The sequence below is a fragment of the Rhamphochromis longiceps genome, linkage group LG2, assembly GCF_057381845.1.
Source record: "Rhamphochromis longiceps isolate RC_006_pf linkage group LG2, R_longiceps_female_GT1.1, whole genome shotgun sequence".
Taxonomy (NCBI): Eukaryota; Metazoa; Chordata; class Actinopteri; order Cichliformes; family Cichlidae; genus Rhamphochromis; species Rhamphochromis longiceps.
In genome coordinates this window covers 22,521,908-22,535,786 of record NC_140558.1, presented here as the reverse complement: position 1 = coordinate 22,535,786, position 13,879 = coordinate 22,521,908, and positions in this window count along the sequence as shown.

Genomic DNA, 13,879 nt, shown 5'->3' with positions numbered 1-13,879 from the left:
ATCAAGGACTCCAGTCACCCCAGCCATAAACTGTTCAGACTGCTTCCATCAGGAAGGAGGTTCTGCAGCATCCGGTCCCGTACCAGCAGACTGAGAGACAGCTTTTTCCATCAGGCCATCAGACTGCTGAACACGTCATAGACACCTCAGCTTCACTACTAGAACTTCAACATTATGCACTCCACACTGTATATAAATGCCACTTGTTTTGCACATATTCAACTCTGTATATTTTATATATTTTATTATTATTATTATTATTTATTTATTTATTTATTTATTTATTTATTTTTTACTATTTAATTTGTAAAAATGTGTATACACACACACACACACACACACACACACACACACACACACACACACACACACACACATGTAGGAAAATATTTAGTATACACATCCAGAAATGCATACACTATTATATATTGTACATATATTTATTAGTTTCAGGTTGTCCATTCTTGTATTTTGCTCGTTTGTGTTGTTGTGTTTGCACATCTCTGTTGCTTGTGGGGCTCGCACACAAGAATTTCACTCGCATGTGCTGTGCCAGTGTGCCTGCACATATGATGTGACAATAAAAGTGATTTGATTTGATTTGATTTGATTTGATCAGATCTTCTTAAGCTTCAACAACAGTAAACAATTCTTTTGTTGCCTGATCCAATTAAACAGCTTAAGTTCCATTCTCCTCTGTGGCGAGCTAACAACACTCCCCACTGTGTATTCTGCCAATCTTAGAAAAGGACCAATTTTGATGGGAGATAAACTGGATCTGTTTGTTTAAAAATAGATTCCAAATAATGTTGTTGATTTATGGAAAAGTTACACCTAAGACCCAAAGGGCTCCATTACTCTTGTGGTTCTGTTTGATATCAGCGGGATATCCTAATATGGTCATCTCAGCCTTTATACCAATCAGCCAGTCAGATGAAAGTTTGCTTAATGTGTGGGTGAAGCCAGCTCAAATTCTCGTTCCAGATTTTGGATGAATTATGGACCTGCTTCAAAGCCCAGTCTAAGATAAATAGGGATTATTTTGAACTGTGAATCATATGGTCCTACTTAGACTCCAAGGATAAAAATGTGAAGTGGAACATTAGTATGCTGTAATATCATCTTAAGAAGCTGAAGTGCCCATTGGTGGATACACAATATGCTTTACACACATATGTTTATATTACTTTGTATTTGGCATAATGATTTAAAAATAAGAAAAACAAACAAACACAAAAATTGCTCTTTATGCACAACTGGAGAAATATTGCAATGCGTTATCGTTATTCGAGTTGTAAATAGTGTAAATGTTAAGGGAGATGCAAAAATGTAAATCTCTAATAATATAATACTATAATAAGAAATCAGCAGTAAATTTACGCTTTGTAGCTATTTCAGATACAATGCAAGCAGTAATTAGCAGCTGTGCTAGCAGCAAACCAATAATAAAGCAATGATTGATCCTGGTGGTATCTAAAAATTGACGTAAAAAATACATAGACAAACAGTTTCCAAGGCAACAATGCAAGTAGAAGAATTTACACAAAAAGGCAGAGTTATGGTACGCCTCAGGGATATGTGCTCCAGACAATGATTTGGTAACCATCCATCCATTCGCTTCCGCTTGTCCTTTTCAGGGTCGCGGGGGGCGCTGGAGCCTATCCCAGCTGTCATAGGGCGAGAGGCGGGGTACACCCTGGACAGGTCGCCAGTCTGTCGCAGGGCCAACACACAGGGACAGACAACCATTCGCACTCACATTCATTCGCACATTCACACCTAGTGACAATTTGGATTATCCAATTAACCTATCCCCACAAGCTGCATGTCTTTGGACGGTGGGAGGAAGCCGGAGTACCCGGAGAGAACCCACGCAAGCACGGGGAGAACATGCAAACTCCACACAGAAAGACCCCGGCCTGATGGTGGAATTGAACTCAGGACCTTCTTGCTGTGCGGCAACAGTGCTAACCACCGTGCCACCGTGCTGCCCGTAACATAAGGGGTAAATATTTGGTAACATAAGGGGTAAATAATGCTACAGTATATTGCCAGAAGTATTCACCCTCCCAATTATAAATTGTTGAGCTCAGGTGTTCCAGTCACGTCCATGGCTGCACGTGTACAAAAGCACCTAGACATGCAGACTCTTCTACAAACATCTGTGAAAGATTGGGTCGCTCTAAGGAGCTCAGTGAATTCCAACATGGTACCATCATAGGTTGCCACTTGTGCAACTAGTCCAGTGATGGAATTTTTTCTCTACTAAATATTCCTTAACTGTAAGTGTTATTAAAACAAATTGGAAGCAACTGGGAAAAACAGCAACTCAACCACAAAGTGGTAGGCCACGTAAAATCACAGAGCTGGGTCAGCAGACATTGGAGGTCTATAGCAATTGACTCAATTGACCTCAAACTCCATTATCAGATTAGCTCAAACACAGTGCACAGAGAGCTTATTAAAATGAGTTTCCATTGCAAACAAGCTGCATCCAAGACTTATATCTCCAAGTGATTGCAAAGTGTCAGATCCAGTGGTGTAAAGAATCCAACATGATTTCATACAAGTGTAAAAAGCAAGGTCGAGTTTGGTGTGGAAGAACTTGACTGGTCTCAACTTAACCCAAGAGAACATCTCTGGGATGAGTTAGAGCAGGGACTGTGAGCCAGGACTTCTTGTTGACTGACCTCACAAATGTCAATACTTTGCTGAAGACCAAGAGTAAAGAACCAAAAATGAAGTAGAAATACAGACAATATGAGAGAAAGCTGCACTAACCAGACAACACCCAACGAGGTAGAAACCTCCAGCAGAACCAAGCTGAGGGTGGAGCAACCACTTGCTGTGACTGGTTGGGAGCAAGAGGAGGGACATAAAAGAACTTAGGAGTAAAAAAAATCTCATTTGATTTAGTGTACTAGTCATTATTCATTCATCCATCCATCCATTCTATCCCAGCTGTCATAAAGCGAGAGGTGGGATGAAATATTGGACATTTATCTAGTATTTCACAGGGCTTGCTTGTGTTAACTCTGTTTAATATCCTATTTTATATCTTGGAGCTTACCCTAAAACATAATTGAAAAATCTCTTTTCCAAACCACTGCAAAATGTTGTTCTTTCACCCAGCACATACCGTACTGTGTTGGTAAAAGGTTTTATTATTAAGGCCAAGATCCAAGCAAAATCCTTCTCAATATAACACTCTCTGAACTCTTCATGTCCTCCACTTTTCTCTCACTTTCTGCACTACGAGGATGGAGGTCAGTATCAGAAAAAAAAGGATTGGTTGAACTGGAACAGATTGAGTGTTTTTGCATTGAATCTGAGCTTTTCAACTAAAAGCAAGGCCAAACTTTCATTTTTCACAACAATATACTCAAAGATTATCTTGTGAATACAAACACTAGCTCATCAAGACCACTTGAGCAGTAACAGAGGAATGGAGTTAGTTAAGAACAACGCAGCAAATACTCACAGCTGCATGATGCAAATGCCACCAACTTGACTGCATATTGAATTACTCTATGAATAAATGACAAAAGCAACGTTATTTGTTCACGTTATACTTTCAAACACTCCTACTGATACTTGTACTTAATAATATTCTGCCAAGAACATTTTTCTTCTAATTTATAGATGAAATGAAATGGTCAGTCTAGAGTTGAGTCAGCTATTTTTCCCTATAATGCAAGGTTCAAAGTAATGCTGTAATATATTACAGTGGATGGCAACCTTGGGTCTCAAAAGCATTATAGATGAGCTGACACAAGCTGAAAAATATATTGAACAGAACCAAAAGTTTCATGGCCAGTTTCCTTAGCTGGATTGGTGTGATGCTTTCTAACAGAGATAGATTCCTAGACAATGTCATTCCGAGACAAATTTGATCAGATCAGCCAGTGAGTTGGAGAATCACCTATTCTAACCTACGTAATGTTGTAGAAATATATAACAGCATATGCTTTCCTACTTGTGTGAGAATGATGTAGATTTTAAAACTCAATCTATAAGTAAGATCCCAGTTTACAGCATATGAGGCATTTAAAATAATTTTGATTTTTTTTTTAGTCAAAACAGATCAAATCTACTCCTTTTTCCTTAACCCTGTAATTGCAAGTGTATTATATTTAATGCATGAGTTTTTGAGAATTCTTTATCTCTAATCCCATTAAGCCAACAGCCTAGGACCTTTATTAATTGACTAAAGTCTTGACTATCGATTCTCAAATCAAGTTTAAAATACAAACCAGCAAACTGAAGACTCAGGTGAAGATCTAATACAGGGTGAAGTGAACAAAGCTCACGTTTAAAGCCAATAATGCTCAGTTCAGGTCAAAGTAGTAAATTCAGTAAACCCCAAATCCAATCCAGCACATTCTTAAAACATCATAAAATTATCCGCTGTAACCAATAACAACAAGTTACAGTCACGTGTGTGACATCACTGGTCATTGTTATAGTTTTTCTCCAAAGGGATCAACAACAACTGTAAAAAACTGTCAACAACTGATTGCTCATGAGGGTTGTTGGATTGTTGGTTTTCCCTGAGTATTATAGTAGGGTCCTCTTACAAAATAACACCTTGAGGTGATTCTCATTGATTTGACACGATAAAAATAAAATTGAATTCAATTAAACTGAAAAAATACTGTAGTCCAATGTCCTCCACTGCCACCAAATATCCATCCAGTAGAGCATCCCTGGGATGTGGCTGGATGGGAAATTTGGAAGAGCCACTAACAAATCTGTAGCAACTGTGTGACGCTATCGTGTCGACATGGAAGAAAGTCTGTGGGAGTGAGGGATGTTTCCAATGAATGAATGAACACAGCTCTCAAGGCAAATGGGTCCAACCTTTTACTGGCAAGGTGTGCCTAACAATGTAGTTTGATGAGTGCATATTTGTAGTATATGCTTGTGTGTAATTAACACAGCCATGACATGCACAACAATATGTCCTGTAATTCTGTTAGTTTCATCTGAACCTCTTCTGAGAACATGTGGTTATCTCTGCTTTCGGTTTAAGGGCAGTTTCACTGACGGTGTTACCGGCCTTGCTCTTTCATTCACATTTGACAAAAGTTTGAAGTATTTTGATTGAAAACACGAATACAAAGCTTGACAGTATTCAGGACAGTGAGCGATCTAGTGCTATGCTCAACGAAAGTACAAACTGATTTGATGTGTCAGAGTAGTGACAATGACTTTTTTCTGCTGTGATAATTGCACCACATCAATCGAGAACAAACGCAGTTGTGGGTAAATATTAATTCAGCACAGGAGGTTTAAATGGTGGGAGGTCAGGTGGGTATGACCCTATTACTGTAGGAATATCCAGTCATATAGTACCACGAGTAAAAGTGAACACTTTTTACACACCCGAGATTATGAACTTTCTACTTAAACTCAAATTTGCTTTACTTTTTCCTTGTGTTCACTCGCAGGAAGCATCTTTTCATTCTCTCTGGCAAACACAAGCATACTTTATTAATACACAAACGTGCTATTCCATCCTATGTGATAAAATGCTTACTCACACATGAAACTGTAACGGAGGAGGTGTGAACAGGTCTGATTGCGCTAGAGCGACTGTGTAGACTGGTCTGAGGTTTGGGAGACTGTTTGATCAGGTCTGTTGGAGCCCAACTTGTTGGAGGGGTGAGATTAAGGGAAAAGGGGGGGGGGGGGGGGGGTGAAGAGGGAGGACAAAGCAGTGAAGGGGAGAATGAGGTAAAAGGCATCATGGAGAAACAGAAGGGACTAAAGGGACAGAGCAATGAAAGAAATGTTAAAATGTTACAATGTAGGGATGGTGGTAAATATGAAGTAGGGGGTGGGAAAAGAAACACAGATAAACACATGGAGGAAGAGGAAGTAAACATGAGAGAATAGATTCTGGAAATGACAGAGGAAGAGATGCTGAGAAAGACAAACTGAACTGAAGAGAAAACACAAAGGCTGGACTATAAATGAACCTCAAAGTTATAAGAAGGGTGAAAAGGAAAGAAAATAGTCAATGGAAGGGAGCTGCAGGATGGAGTGAAACAGGTGGAAGAAAAAGTGGGTGAGAACAAACAGAATGGAGAGGAGACTGCAACACGAAGGAACGCTGAGGCCGGTTTTGTCACAGGGCTCCGGAGAGTTGAGATAAAAGCACTTTAGCGGCCGGCTCCAGATTAGATCTGTCACCGTCACCTTGGTTCTCAGTGTCTCAGGTATGACTGTGACAGGGAAGGAAGTGCATCCTGCTTACTCCAGGGTTTCATCATATCCAACATGGAGTTCATCTGTGACCATCGAACATGTGTGTACTGTCAATCCAACACAACACAGGTAAACAATACTGAGATTATCCCGGACAAAGGAGATGCTGGAAAACAGAAAAAAGAAGACAAAAATTAAGTTTGGTAATAATAATTAAAAAAGCTACTTTCAGCTATTCCTTTATTCACACATTCGCTCACTGCTCAGGTAGATTTTTACATCAGATGCCCTTCCTGACTCAACCTCCAAGGAATTTGCATCTCCTGCTGAGATCAAACCAGGGAGCCTTCACGTGTCAGACCACTGCAGTCTGAAGCCACCACAGAAATGATGGGAATGAAACCCCAACGTTCTTAAACAAACAAGACACAGTCCTCGGAGGCAGCTCACTCTCTGGGCAGTATTTACTTTGAATATAGTTTGTAGTGCTATAAGACTTAGAGAAAGATATACAACATACATAAAACATATGTGGGAGTTGATCATGGACATAACTCAAGTTTATTATATTAAATAATATTATTGTATAATGTTACACTACAGAATACTTTGAGATAACTGGGCAGCTTCTCTTTCTCTTGGCAATACTTTCTTCAAAGATAGAGATACATTTTGGGGTCAACGTGAAAGAAAGGAAAAGCAGGTGAAAGTGAGGTCAGAGGTCAAATGTGAGGTGATGTTTTTAATCTTCATACAGTGCTTTCTATATGTCAGCAATACACACCACATTGTAAGAATGATTATATTAGTTATATTAAGTCACTTTTTGACCAATAAATCAAATTAAGTTGACCTTGAAGACTTTGGTGGATGTGAGCCAAAGTTTAATGGATTTGTAACATGACACCGCTCGACACGCCTGCAGAGTTTAGTCAGAAATCACTCAGGATCAGGTTTATAGACAGAGTGACGTGCACGCAAACACTACCAAAAACCAAACCTCCTCAGAGGAGGTAATGAGGCAATAACTGAGATAATTAAATAGAAAATTAAAGGACAGGATTGTTTTTATGTTCATGAGCTTTATGGTTCATGACCATTAGACCTTTGATGCTGTTTATTCCAGGGTGGTAGGACTATTTCAGTGATGTACAGGAATCTTATGGAAAACTGAAGAGCAGACAGAATTTGTCGGAAAAAATGAACAAAATGTGAAACTTTCCATTAGAATTGTAGAAAATGGAAAGTCTGGTTATATGCAGAAGAGGTTTTATTGATAATGTGTCCTCCTGGTATTATGACTGCAACGGTGAACCATGGAAACAAATAGGTTAGGAAGCATAATTGTACCTGTGATTCAGTGGGTACATTCAAATGTACAGTTTGCTTGCATCAGACATCATGTCAAACAGTTTGGTTTACAATGTACTTAGTGGAAAAAATGTCATAGCATAAGATTTATGTCCAAATTTTCCCAAGTGCTTTTTTGAATAAGTAAGGATTTTTAACGCAATGTTCCTCATCATACTGTTTTTCTTTAGAAAGCAATTTCAGGGAAGAGTATGGGCTGAACCACTTTTTGAAGGTGTGTAGGGGGGTAACGTTATGAATGCACTCATATTTAGAATTCATTCTCCGACTTTGTTTTATTGATTTCAACCATGACACACAAAGTTAGCAACAGCAAAGTTGATCTTGATTTCAGAACAGCTGTAACAACCATTATACCCTCCAATCCCCCCCAACTCCCTATTCCGAATTCTCCCCCTACCAGGTCCACACTAGACAAGACACCACAGAGAACCAGTCTCAAGACCTCTCAACATCTCAAGATTTAAGTTCCTCGGTTTCTTCAGTCCAGCATCTTGCATTAATGTCATGTCATTGCGTGTGTTCAGTTCCGTCAGTCAGCTGTTCAGTCAGTCAGCCATCTCCTGTTCTCTTCGTTTGTCCGTCACAATAAACACCCTGAATCTTCACCGTAAGGAGATGATGTCACCAGAGTAGATCCGCCACAGTTTTTGGTGTGAGAAAGCATCACACCAAAAATTAAAGGCATCAGTTTAGGCTTGAGAAAAGAATTGTTGATGCTTATGAAGCAGGAGCATTTCCAAATTCCAAGCACTGGAGTGACCACGATTACGAGAGAGCTATACTATCTTTTCACTATACTAATGCTGGAATGCTGGGAAATGCTCGGTTACATTTAACCACATGATAATCAAACATACTTTGAGAAAGGGTGGTGTTACCTTTCAATTCAGAAAAGTAATGCTCATGGAAAATAACAAGCATCTTCATTTTCTGCACTCGTGACTGATGTCTGGTGTAGGGATGGGTATCGAAAACCGGTTCTTGTTGAGAACCGGTTCCCACTGTTTCAATTCCTTGGAATCGTTTGCCATTTTTGCAAACGATTCCCTTATCGATTCCAGTCGCCCCGAATGACGTCACCACGTTGCGGAGCGTCATTTACCTGGCAGGAAACATGGCGCCTAAGCGGCTCAAACGCTCAAAAGTTTGATTATACTTTATGAGAACCGATGACAACAGGGCAACTTGCAAAGTAGATATTTCATTTAAGGGAGGAAACACTACGAATATGCAAAAGCATTTGCTCACAAAACACGCGATGACACGCGTTTTTAATTCCGCTCCGGACTCGTGACTCTCAACCCAGCATGATGAGAGAGACAGACAGAGTCTGGCTGGCGCTCGCTGGCAGTTCTCGCTGCAGTCTACCGGTAGCGTCTCCTTTCAGGCCAGGATAGACTAATGTCACCGAGCAGTGTCTAAGTTTGTGGTCAAAGGCTTGCACCCATTTGCCACAGCAGATGCCCCCGATTTTTGGTAAGTGAATGTGTTTAATTGTAGGCAGGGACATTACTGGATATTCTTGTGTAATTGCCACAGAACAATTTATGTTATACTTTGTTATTGCTACAGAAGAATGTTGCAGCTTTAAGGCAGGGATGACTCCTGGAGTTGCTTTCTCACTGCATATGCTTTATTTCACAATCAGATCGATTCGATAACAAAAACATACAGCAGCTCCTCTCCTACTCCTAGCCCTTCGCTGCGGTGGAAAAAAGAACGACTTCAATCCCCTTCAAGGAACATACGTACAAAATAGTTTTCCTGATACACCAATGGGGCGTTCAATGCCATCTTGTAAATATGAGTACTCTGGCAGAGTAACAGTTCAAATGAAAAATACACCAGAACAAACAAGCAAACAAAAAAAGAAGTGTGGGGTACCTTTGAACCAATGAACAAAGTATAACAATTTATACTTTTTAACATAACCCGACCCCGTCAATATGTGATATGTCTCACAAGAATATTTATTTTATTATTTTACATTTACAATTTTTTTTTTCCTGGGGACCCTGTGACACCCCATTGAAGAGCCGTAGGCTGGATCTCTCAAGATCTCACTGTTGGGTTTGTAAGGCCATGTTACTCCTAAATTTCTATCTTGTTCAAAGAGAAGATATAAAACAAAGCTCTGAGCTAATCGACCTTAGTGTTCTCCTTTTTTTTAAAAAAAAAAAGAATCGATAAGAGAATCGATAAAGAATCGAATCGTTAAACAGAATCGAAAATGGAATCGGAATCGTTAAAATCTTATCAATACCCATCCCTAGTCTGGTGTATTATCATATGATTCAGAGAGCACTGTAGGCTGTGAAAACTTCTCAAGAACAGCTCAACGAACCTGACACAGAGTCAACCAGGCCTCCAAACACCCCAGATTCCAATCCAATCAAGCGGTCACACGTTGCAGGAACAAGCCGAATCCACTCAGGCTCCAACAATCCAGCCCACAGGACCAAAGGGATCAGAGCATTATCAACACAGAACACCACGAGAGACCTGGTGTTCATGCCTCAAAATGTCAAAGTCATTTTGGCTGCACAAAGGGAAACTGCACAATATTAGGCAGGTGTCTTCACTCTAACTTATTGCGTCATGTGACCCATACACATTGAGATTTCAAAAGAAAGTGAAACAGTGACTCCTCTAAACAAACAGTATGCAGCCCACTTCACACTGCATCATTTCTTTGTTCTGAGAAACATTCAGCTAATGATTCTGCAGGTTTTCACCTTTATGTGTGTAGCCTCCATGTAGTAAAGTGTGCATATTTCTTTGCTTGTAACACAGTGATAAATGCACAGAGATGATATAGTGGTAGTTTCATGGCCTCATTTTCCCCTTTGCAGCGAGAGTATACAAACAGAGCAGGCTGCAAATATGTCCACAGTCTGCTCTCACTTATGCACTTCTCAACTCAAAGTAAAGTGTTTTTCTTTTTCTCTGCTTCTGGAACAATTAAATTTGTTTGCAGGAATCATTAGTTTTATCTCAAGCTGGTGACACGGCACACAATTTATGATTGCACTGCTGCAACGATTTCCCTTGCTGAGCGCGTGATATATAATATTTACAAAATCAAGTCTAATTATTTTAATTATCAGCTCACAGCCTAATCCAATAAAACAACGTCTGCACCTCATTCACTTGACACAATCAAATCGGCACCATACTGCAAGTCATTTTGATCCTTTTTTAAAACCAGGACTCCACCGTTGTCATATTCACACTTGCTTTTACTGGAAAATATGTCAACAGCGTACCATAAAACTGCTGTGAAGTGCTAACTTTCTTTCATCACTGACTGTGGAGCAAGCATACAAAATATGAATAATCTGTGTAAAAAAAATGCAAAGGTAGAAACTGAAGCAGTTAACTGATAATCAATAGAAAAAAAACCAACAACATGTGGGTTTAAATATTTATCTTGAGGTAGATGATATACAGATGCAGTGCTTGTGGCAAGCTCGTGGCATTATGGCAACAGTGACTGTGCATTCATTATTCAAGCAAGTGCTGAGACTACACTAGGTATAGAGCATTTTCCCTGTCTGCGCTTACAGGCCCACCATGCAGGCCTGGGGCATCGTCCTCATTAGGAATTCTGATGGCCTGAGGAAATGAGCTTCTAGTGAGACTCTTTGTCTGGTCTTCAGGCTTCATTTCCCACACCACAGCTGAAGAGAGAGGCCATTGCTAAGGTGCTTTGTGTCCTTAATATTTTTCTTTGCCTAGGGCCTTTATCACCTCGTATAGATCCAGCTCCATCAGATTTGTTTTGCATTTAGCAAGCTGCGTCATCATCTACTGAGTGTTGAATCCATACAGCGAACTGGCACTCCTCAAAGGGACACCTTTGATGGTGCATATAGTTTAGGACTGCAATCTGGAAGTCCTTCAGACGTCTAAAGACTGGGATAAAAGTAATTCTTGGTCCTTTTTTTCCCCCTGACATCAGTGGCAGGCACCTCTTAAATTGTTCAACCAAGCTGGAACCTCCAGGGCAAAAAATTAAACTGGAAATAAATAAACTGCAGAAGTTCCAACAGTTGGGAAAAGTGGTAAAGTTTTACATTAGTGCAGTTCCTAATAGGGCCACTTGGGCAACTCTCAAAAAGTGAGTCAGTACTTAGATTCCCACATTAAAACTTTACAGCTGTAGTTTTTCTCTCTATAACCATTTCCTGTCTTCTCCACAATATGCTTTAAATTCTGCATTATTATGTGAACTGAAACTCCTAGTTTTCTATCTCCAGCATTTTAAATGCATTTATCTCCAGCTTATGTTAGTGCAATTCTAGTATGAATATATGCGTGTGTTTATGTGATACACTAAGCAGAGTGTCATATGTTGACTTGTGCCTTTGAAGAAACAAGATAGCATGATAGCATTTTCCTCGCTCTAGTTGATGTTCAATAGGATGCTGTTGTCTTGGTAACACTGTGGCAAGCTCTTTACCCTTGCACTATTGGAAACTAGGTGGCCTTTACATACTTAGCTGTCATGCAGCGCTGTCAGGTAGGCCTCTGACGGATAAAAAAGACAAACAACCTTCTCCCAAGAAAACCCAAACAGCTGTAGTAAGCTGTCTACAGCAGCAGGCGTACCAAAAATCTATAAGAATTTATTCTGTTTCCACAGACATTGAACCCCCACCCAGATGTCTCCAACATCTTGGAGCTGGTGTAGAGAGAGAAGGCTTAAATCAATATGCTCACATAATAAAAAATAAAGCAAAACAAAAAGCACAGCCAGTACAGGGAGTGCAGAATTATTAGGCAAATGAGTATTTTGTCCACATCATCCTCTTCATGCATGTTGTCTTACTCCAAGCTGTATAGGCTCGAAAGCCTACTACCAATTAAGCATATTAGGTGATGTGCATCTCTGTAATGAGAAGAGGTGTGGTCTAATAACATCAACACCCTATATCAGGTGTGCATAATTATTAGGCAACGCCCTTTCCTTTGGCAAAATGGGTCAAAAGAAGGACTTGACAGGCTCAGAAAAGTCAAAAATAGTGAGATATCTTGCAGAGGGATGCAGCAGTCTCAAAATTGCAAAGCTTATGAAGCGTGATCATCGAACAATCAAGTGTTTCATTCAAAATAGTCAACAGGGTCGCAAGAAGCATGTGGAAAAACCAAGGCGCAAAATAACTGCCCATGAACTGAGAAAAGTCAAGCGTGCAGCTGCCAAGATGCCACTTGCCACCAGTTTGGCCATATTTCAGAGCTGCAACATCACTGGAGTGCCCAAAAGCACAAGGTGTGCAATACTCAGAGACATGGCCAAGGTAAGAAAGGCTGAAAGACGACCACCACTGAACAAGACACACAAGCTGAAACGTCAAGACTGGGCCAAGAAATATCTCAAGACTGGTTTTTCTAAGGTTTTATGGACTGATGAAATGAGAGTGAGTCTTGATGGGCCAGATGGATGGGCCCGTGGCTGGACTGGTAAAGGGCAGAGAGCTCCAGTCCGACTCAGACGCCAGCAAGGTGGAGGTGGAGTACTGGTTTGGGCTGGTATCATCAAAGATGAGCTTGTGGGGCCTTTTCGGGTTGAGGATGGAGTCAAGCTCAACTCCCAGTCCTACTGCCAGTTTCTGGAAGACACCTTCTTCAAGCAGTGGTACAGGAAGAAGTCTGCATCCTTCAAGAAAAACATGATTTTATGCAGGACAATGCTCCATCACACGCGTCCAAGTACTCCACAGCGTGGCTGGCAAGAAAGGGTATAAAAGAAGAAAAACTAATGACATGGCCTCCTTGTTCACCTGATCTGAACCCCATTGAGAACCTGTGGTCCATCATCAAATGTGAGATTTACAAGGAGGGAAAACAGTACACCTCTCTGAACAGTGTCTGGGAGGCTGTGGTTGCTGCTGCACGCAATGTTGATGGTGAACAGATCAAAACACTGACAGAATCCATGGATGGCAGGCTTTTGAGTGTCCTTGCAAAGAAAGGTGGCTATATTGGTCGCGGATTTGTTTTTTGTTTTGTTTTTGAATGTCAGAAATGTATATTTGTGAATGTGGAGATGTTATATTGGTTTCACTGGTAAAAGTAAATAATTGAAATGGGTATATATTTGTTTTTTGTTAAGTTGCCTAATAATTATGCACAGTAATAGTCACCTGCACACACAGATATCAAACTAAAAACTACTTCCAAAAACATTCAGCTTTGATATTAATGAGTTTTTTGGGTCCACTGAGAACATGGTTGTTGTTCAATAATAAAATTATTCCTCAAAAATACAACTTTCCTAATAATTCTGCACTCC